The sequence below is a fragment of the Macaca nemestrina genome, chromosome 14, assembly GCF_043159975.1.
Source record: "Macaca nemestrina isolate mMacNem1 chromosome 14, mMacNem.hap1, whole genome shotgun sequence".
NCBI lineage: Eukaryota > Metazoa > Chordata > Mammalia > Primates > Cercopithecidae > Macaca > Macaca nemestrina.
In genome coordinates this window covers 46,456,505-46,463,154 of record NC_092138.1, presented here as the reverse complement: position 1 = coordinate 46,463,154, position 6,650 = coordinate 46,456,505, and the positions used below count along the sequence as shown (strand labels likewise).

The window sequence follows — 6,650 nt, the reverse complement described above, 5'->3', positions numbered from 1 at the left end:
AGAGGATAAGTAAGTTTGGTATTTGTCTTGAGATTTTATAGAGAACACGCATGTACCCCATAAATGTAGTTTTAAAGAATTGTTCAAAGTAAATCAATTCTTGATTTTAAGAAAAGCTCCAGGCCAAACGTGATGGTTCATGCCTATAATCCCAGCACTTTGGGAAGCCGAGGTGGGTTGATCACCTGAGGTCAGGAGTTTGAGACCAGCCTGACCAATATGGAGAAACCCCATCTCTACTAAAAATACAAAATTAGCTGGGCGTGGTGGCACATGCCTGTAATCCCAGTTACACAGGAGGCTGAGGCAGGAGAATCGCTTGAACCTGGGAGGCAGAGGTTGCGGTGAGCCGAGATCGCGCCATTGCACTCCAACCTGGGCAACAAGAGTGAAACTCTGTTTCAAAAAAAAAAAAAAAGAAAAGCTCCCCATTTTAAAATAATACACAGGTTTTGCAGTGTAACTACTGGTGAGGACCAGAAATCTAGTTACTAGATTTCTTAAAAATAAAATTTATTACACTGTTTAGAAAAAGGAAAAGAAGTACACTTATTTTTCCTATGTGTAGTTTATACATGCTAAATAAATAAAGTTTAGAAAATGGAATTTAACAAGAGTGAAACCATTGCCAATAGTTCCTTCCACACAGGTGTTAATCATTTTATGTTTTCACTTTTCTTTTGTATACATTTTAAAAATAGAGGATCATACTGAGTACACTGCTTTGTTAGCTGCTTTTTGCTTATCAATATTTTGTAACTATCTTTCCATGTTATTAATAACTGAGTTTTAATGCTTTTATCATAATTTAATCATAATTTTGGTTCAGCCATATTAGCTCTTTCTTGATAGATTTTACTGTGTAATTTAATAATCCAGTCTTAGATTTTTCCCTCTTAGACTAGTATTCTTTATTAGATTTAACATGAACTAATGCTATAAATGAGTCAATATTCTTTTAAAATTATATGTCTGTTTATCAGTGTACTGTTTTTTAAGTCTATGTATTAACTGAGTCTGTTCTTCAGGCTTGAACATGGGCATACCTCCTTTTATTGCACTTGGCTTTACTGCACTCTACAGATACTGCATTTCTTTTATAAATTGAAGCAGTGGCAGAGTTTGAAAGAGTTGACTCCAATTTTGAAAGAAGTCCTAGTGTGGGTAAAATGCTATCAAAAGCATCAGATGCAACAGAGAAATCTTTTCTGAATGGAAGAGTCAATGGATGCGGCAAACTGTCTCTTTTATGAGTAGACGCCACAGCCACTCGTCTTCATCAACCACCACCCTGATCAATCAGCAGCCATCAACATCTAGGCAAGACCCTCTACCAGCAAAATGATTACAGCTCACTGAAGGCTCAGACAACTGTTAGCATTTTTTAGCAATAAAGTATTTTAAGTGTATGTATACTGTTTTTCTTAGACATAATGCTATTGTACACTGAATAGACGACAGTATCAAATAAACATAAATTTTATATGCACTGGGAAACCAAAAAAAAAAATTCATGTGACTCGCTTTATGGGGTGGTTTTAGTGGAACCTGAATTCCTCCAATGTATGCCTGCAGATGCTCATCCTTTACTCTTTCCCCATTACTGTTGGTGCTCCCAATTCTGCTGTCTGCCTTTATCCAATCATAAGGATCAATGTGATTTCTAGATTCACCCTAAGCACTTGCCCTTGACCAGCTCAGCACTCAACTTCCCCAAACACACAAACATTAAAGTTCATTTAGGAAGAGTGAATTTTAGGAAGAAACCACAGGGGCCAAGATCTTCTCTAACTAATGTAGTGAGTCTTCTGAATGTAGTGAGTCTTCTGACCATTTTTTGAGTATTACGTTGATAGCTCATTCAAAACAAAAATTATTCACACAACTATGGTATAAATACAAAAATGTGATGTTAATATAACTTTTGGATTAGATTATTGCCAAATCAAGCATCTTTACAACATTATAGTTTAGAGTAATGTGTTTGGCTAAATTAGGCAATAAAAGTAAACATAAAAGGTAAACCTTCCTGATTAGTCCTTACATTTGATTTCTCTGTATGTAAAACACTCAGAAAAACCAAAAATAACTTCACTACTTTGTATTTATTTTTCTGATTGAGACTTTGGAAAAGTCAAGAAAGACGATGGTAGGTATTTATTTTTTGCAGAACAAGCCTGAGATGGTACTTAGGTGCTACATACAAGCTACTGATCACTTAATGACATTAAAATAATTTTAATTAGTTATTGCCTTCAGACACTACCGAAGTTTAAAAATCCTACTGTTTTCCACTTACATTTCTAGACCAATGCTGTTGGACTTTCTTTCCCTTTAACAGCAGTGATTATCCAGTTGAATGTTGTTTCACAGAAAGGAAAAGTGCATTTGTGTAAAAATATCTGGGGTTTGCCAGGGAATTTTTTTCAGAATGCTTTGTGGTTACAAATGAAGCTTATTGTTGTATAAATGGCAAGTTTAAAATCATAGAACTTTTTTGCAGTAGCTCATGGCATGAGTTGATAATCTGCGAATTGCTCTGCGTGTGTGTTTGTGTGTGTTCACATGCATGCGTCAGCCCATCTGTAAGTAGCTGGATCCTGTGCCGTTCCTCCCCCCGTCTCCCACCTCACTTACTTAGATACATAAATATGCACACTTTTTAATCTAAGGCAAACCCCAAAAGATGCATATGGAAGGTTGGATGTGGGAGAGAGGTGTTTTCCTTTAATTGACCTCTTGCAGCGTTCCACTTGATAAAGTGACAACACTTTCTGAAAACTTAAGGTTTTTGAATGTGTGGATTTTCTCCCTACCTCTGTAATTTCTGAAACTTTCTCTAAACAAGATGGCTGGCACATTCTGGGGACAGAGCAGAGACACAGAACAGAGACAAAGCCGCCCTGAGAAGGCAGACACACTTATATTGCTTGTGGTTTTTCAGTACAGCTGCTTTCAGATGGGCCGGCTTGTTCTAAGCTGGTCCCACTGCCAAAGCAAGACTGTCACACAGCTGGTAGTACTTACTGTACTTGCGGGAAAGTATGTGATTCATTAGTTGGAACCGTATGTTTTTCACCAGTTCTGGTCGTGTTTTTGTTAGGATGTGGTAAAAACATAAGCGGGGGGTGAAGGGACAATGGAAACATGTGACTTCTTAAGGATTGGCCTGAACCCGTTATTAGCTAAATTGTACACCGTAAAATGTCCTCTGTACCTCATAAGACAAATGACTTAATTTTTTTATTCCTCAGTTGAGGTCATTTAGTCATAAGTGGTAAAAATTATCAACACCGAGCTCTTTTTCTCTTTTTACTTTCTGTAAAGTATTATGATCCGTTTAAACCCCAAATTATAATATGAAGAGAAGTCATGCAAGTAAAAGACATTAATTTGCTGAAAAATGCCCATGACGGGTGAAGAACTTTAACTGGAGTGAACTCTTGCTACTGATAAAATATGAGTATGGTATTACAGCTCATAAGAAACACTTCTAATACCACACGGTATGAGGAGAACAATAAATGGGAGTTTCTTTGTCTACACATGATCAAGCAGACTCAAGTTGTATGGCTGGAGGATTGAGAGACTAGTCTTTTAAGTAATTTTGGTGTCATTAATGGGCTTACATCAGGATGTCTCTGTAATGCTCAATCCTGGTATTGTGCAGAACTGCTGGTGTGAGCTGTATTGAATACTGGCCTGTTATCAGCAGGTTTTTGAGCTTGCGAATATCTTACAACTGCACTGGCCGAACCATATTCTTTGGAAGATGAATGCCATTGCTTGCTGTGTTGTGTTCTCCTTACATAGGAATATGCTTTGACATTTGCTTGCTTCTGCTTCATTCTGACACTGGGGTTGTTTTACGTTTGTCCCCACTCCCATAACCTGCTATTGAGACAGGTGGTATTTTCAAAGTCTAAGTAAAATATTGGCAGATTATGCCTCTACCCTCAGACTCTGTTTTTCAACTGTTCCCTTCTTAAGTTCTGTACCATTCATGCCTCACTACATACACTCCGGCAGTTGTGGACTCTACAGAATTAGAACCAGGTCTGTCTCTGACAATTAGCTCAGCTGGCTGCAGGATAAATAAAGGAATGCGCTCGGGGGCTGTAGTCTGTGACACAGTTTAACAGAGCGTAAAAAGGTGCATCTGTTCTGTGCCCAGATTCAGTCGCCTCACTGTCACTGGCGAGTTATCGACACAGAGACATGCCTGTGCTGTTTGGTAAACAAGCGGCAGGTATTAAATTAACTGGGCTGTGAGTGTGCAAAAGTGCTGCTTTATTAAAAGCCCTGCTATCTTGGCTCACTGCTGGGTCACAGGCAGTTGCTAGAACATCTAGTAAAATGACTCATGGCACTGAATACTTCAACAGCCTGTCCTCACTTCCAGAGGGGACCACTGACTTTTGAGAGCCTGATTAGAGAGGGAAAAAAAGGAGAAAGAAAAAAGAAGACAGGGTGTATGTGTGTGTTTGCCTTTTACGTTTCGTAGGCTAGTCAAGAAGGAGGTGAGGGCTAGCACCCCAGAGTCAGGTTTTAGTTTAAATTGGGCTTCTGAATCCAATACCAAATTGCAGCCAGGTCTCTGTTTTTGTCTTTGTTTATTTTCTCTGCCTTTCTATCTCACTCCCCTCATGACTGCTACTTGATTTGAGGTTGAAATAATGAGGGGATAACTGAGAGATGAAAGTTTTGTTGTGTCTACCTGCACTGGGTAGGCAACATGCATCTTGAAAATATACTTGCAGGAAAAAACACTTTGACTTTTATTATATTCTGTAAGCATTTATTGTCTTTTCATTTAATATTTTTAGCGAAATACCCACATTTTAAAGACTTCCTGCTTTCATTCAGCAGTGTAATGATTTTTGAAGTTTGTTTTCCTTTCAGCTTCAGGAATGCTTTACATAGGGTCATGTGTGGTTGCCATGTTGAATTGTTCCTCACTTTTGTGGTCTTATCTTTGAGGAGTCCTCTTAAGATATACCAAGGTCTGTAGGCAAACATTACAAGATAATTTTCAGTACACACATCTGTGCTAAAGAGACTGGTATTTCTGAAGGTTTCCTGCTCCCTTCCTAGTTGTGTTTCTTTTAAGGGCCCCAACTAGCTCCTCATCCATTAGAAGATGATGTCATGCTAATGGTATCTAGCTCCACACAACTTGGACCAAAAATGATTCCAGTTGGCTGTATTTGAATGTGAATGACCAGAAGGTGCTAGACGTTCTCCACTGTAATTGCAAGTGCTTACCTTGGAAATCTGTCTTCTGGTCGTAGAGGCCCTTTGGTCCTCATACTGGAGATCTTACCAACACACATGCATTCCTGCTGCACAGACCCATCTTTATCGCTGGCTATCTTTATATAGTGATGTCTAGGTGGAGGAATGGGATGCCCAGGGTCGGGCGTAGGGAGGGTGGAGAGGAAGCAGCCTTTCTCATTGTTTGCTTAGGAAGGAAAGTATCCCACTATCTAGAGAGTTAGTGATGCCTCAGAATCTCTTTATCTTTGTAACCTCTTTTCTGTATGAAGTTTAATAAGCCAGCTGTGCAGTTTTTAAAAAGCCAGTGGATTCCACTTTTCACTTGGACCGCCCCCCGCCTTTTGCTCTGAGCATTCACTCCCTATTTCCTTATTTCCCCCCTTCTCTTTTCCTTTATCTCAGGGGAGTTCCCTGAGTAGCAAGACTGAGAAAAAGAGCTGAGGTTTATGTTAGAAGAAATTAAGGTTAATGATCATTGGCTCATTTTCATATTCTGTGGGTGTGGATGGAGGAGTAATCAGTGCAGGTGGCCCTGCCAATTGGGAGTTTTTCTTTGTCATCAAGAAAATAAGGAGAGTGCAGGGATTGAATTACCACAACTATTTCAGGACTAAACATATTTCATTTCCCGATCGGGTCTGGTTTAAGGACACAAAGCTGACATTAATTTTATCCAAAGAAAGCACAACATTTTTTTTTTGTTTCATAATTTGACTGAATGCATAGGGTAGACGCATGTTCAAATTTAATTCTAGTATAATCTTACAAATAATTCTCTGAAAAGCAAAGGGGTTTTGATTCAGTTTGACAGTTTATGTTTCTGTGCCCAATTACCACTTAGTTATTGAATGTTAAAAAGCTGCTTTCTAAAATGTGCACTCTGACTGCACCAATTGGCTTCCCAGCTGCCTGCTATTACATGCGAGGTGCTCTCTTCTAACTTTTTAAAGGATGTACACATTTGAAGTAGTTATGTTTAGCTAGCAGAGGAAGTGGGGGATTTGGTTAGGAAGTGCTTGCTGGCCTTGAAAAACTATCATGTGTGCATTCTCATCTCAGCCACATAAAGATCATTCTTTAAAGAAATACTTGTTGGATTAAAAAACCTTAAATGCTCAGATAAACTAGAGAAATAACCTTGATTTTTTTAAAAAGCATGACTTCCATTTGGATCAATTTTTTAAAGTTTTCAATATGCTTTTAATACCATTGATGTAACTTTCACAAGTGAGGTATTCTGATTCCATACTTGGAAAAAGAAGATTTACAAGTTGACCAGAGACAATAAAAGTCATTGAGGAAGAGTGTCAACACTTGCCATGCATGGTAGGTTTTGCTTTCTTAGCAGAATGCAGCAGACGACTCAAGTGACC

General features: G+C 38.6%; 1 protein-coding gene across 12 annotated transcripts in view; it reads left to right on the top strand.

Moving 5' to 3' along the window:
• The window catches only part of LOC105489077 (basonuclin zinc finger protein 2), a 448,875-nt gene that overhangs the window by 240,075 nt on the left and 202,150 nt on the right, over window positions 1-6,650 (top strand). The gene's annotated exons all lie outside the window — the stretch shown is intronic.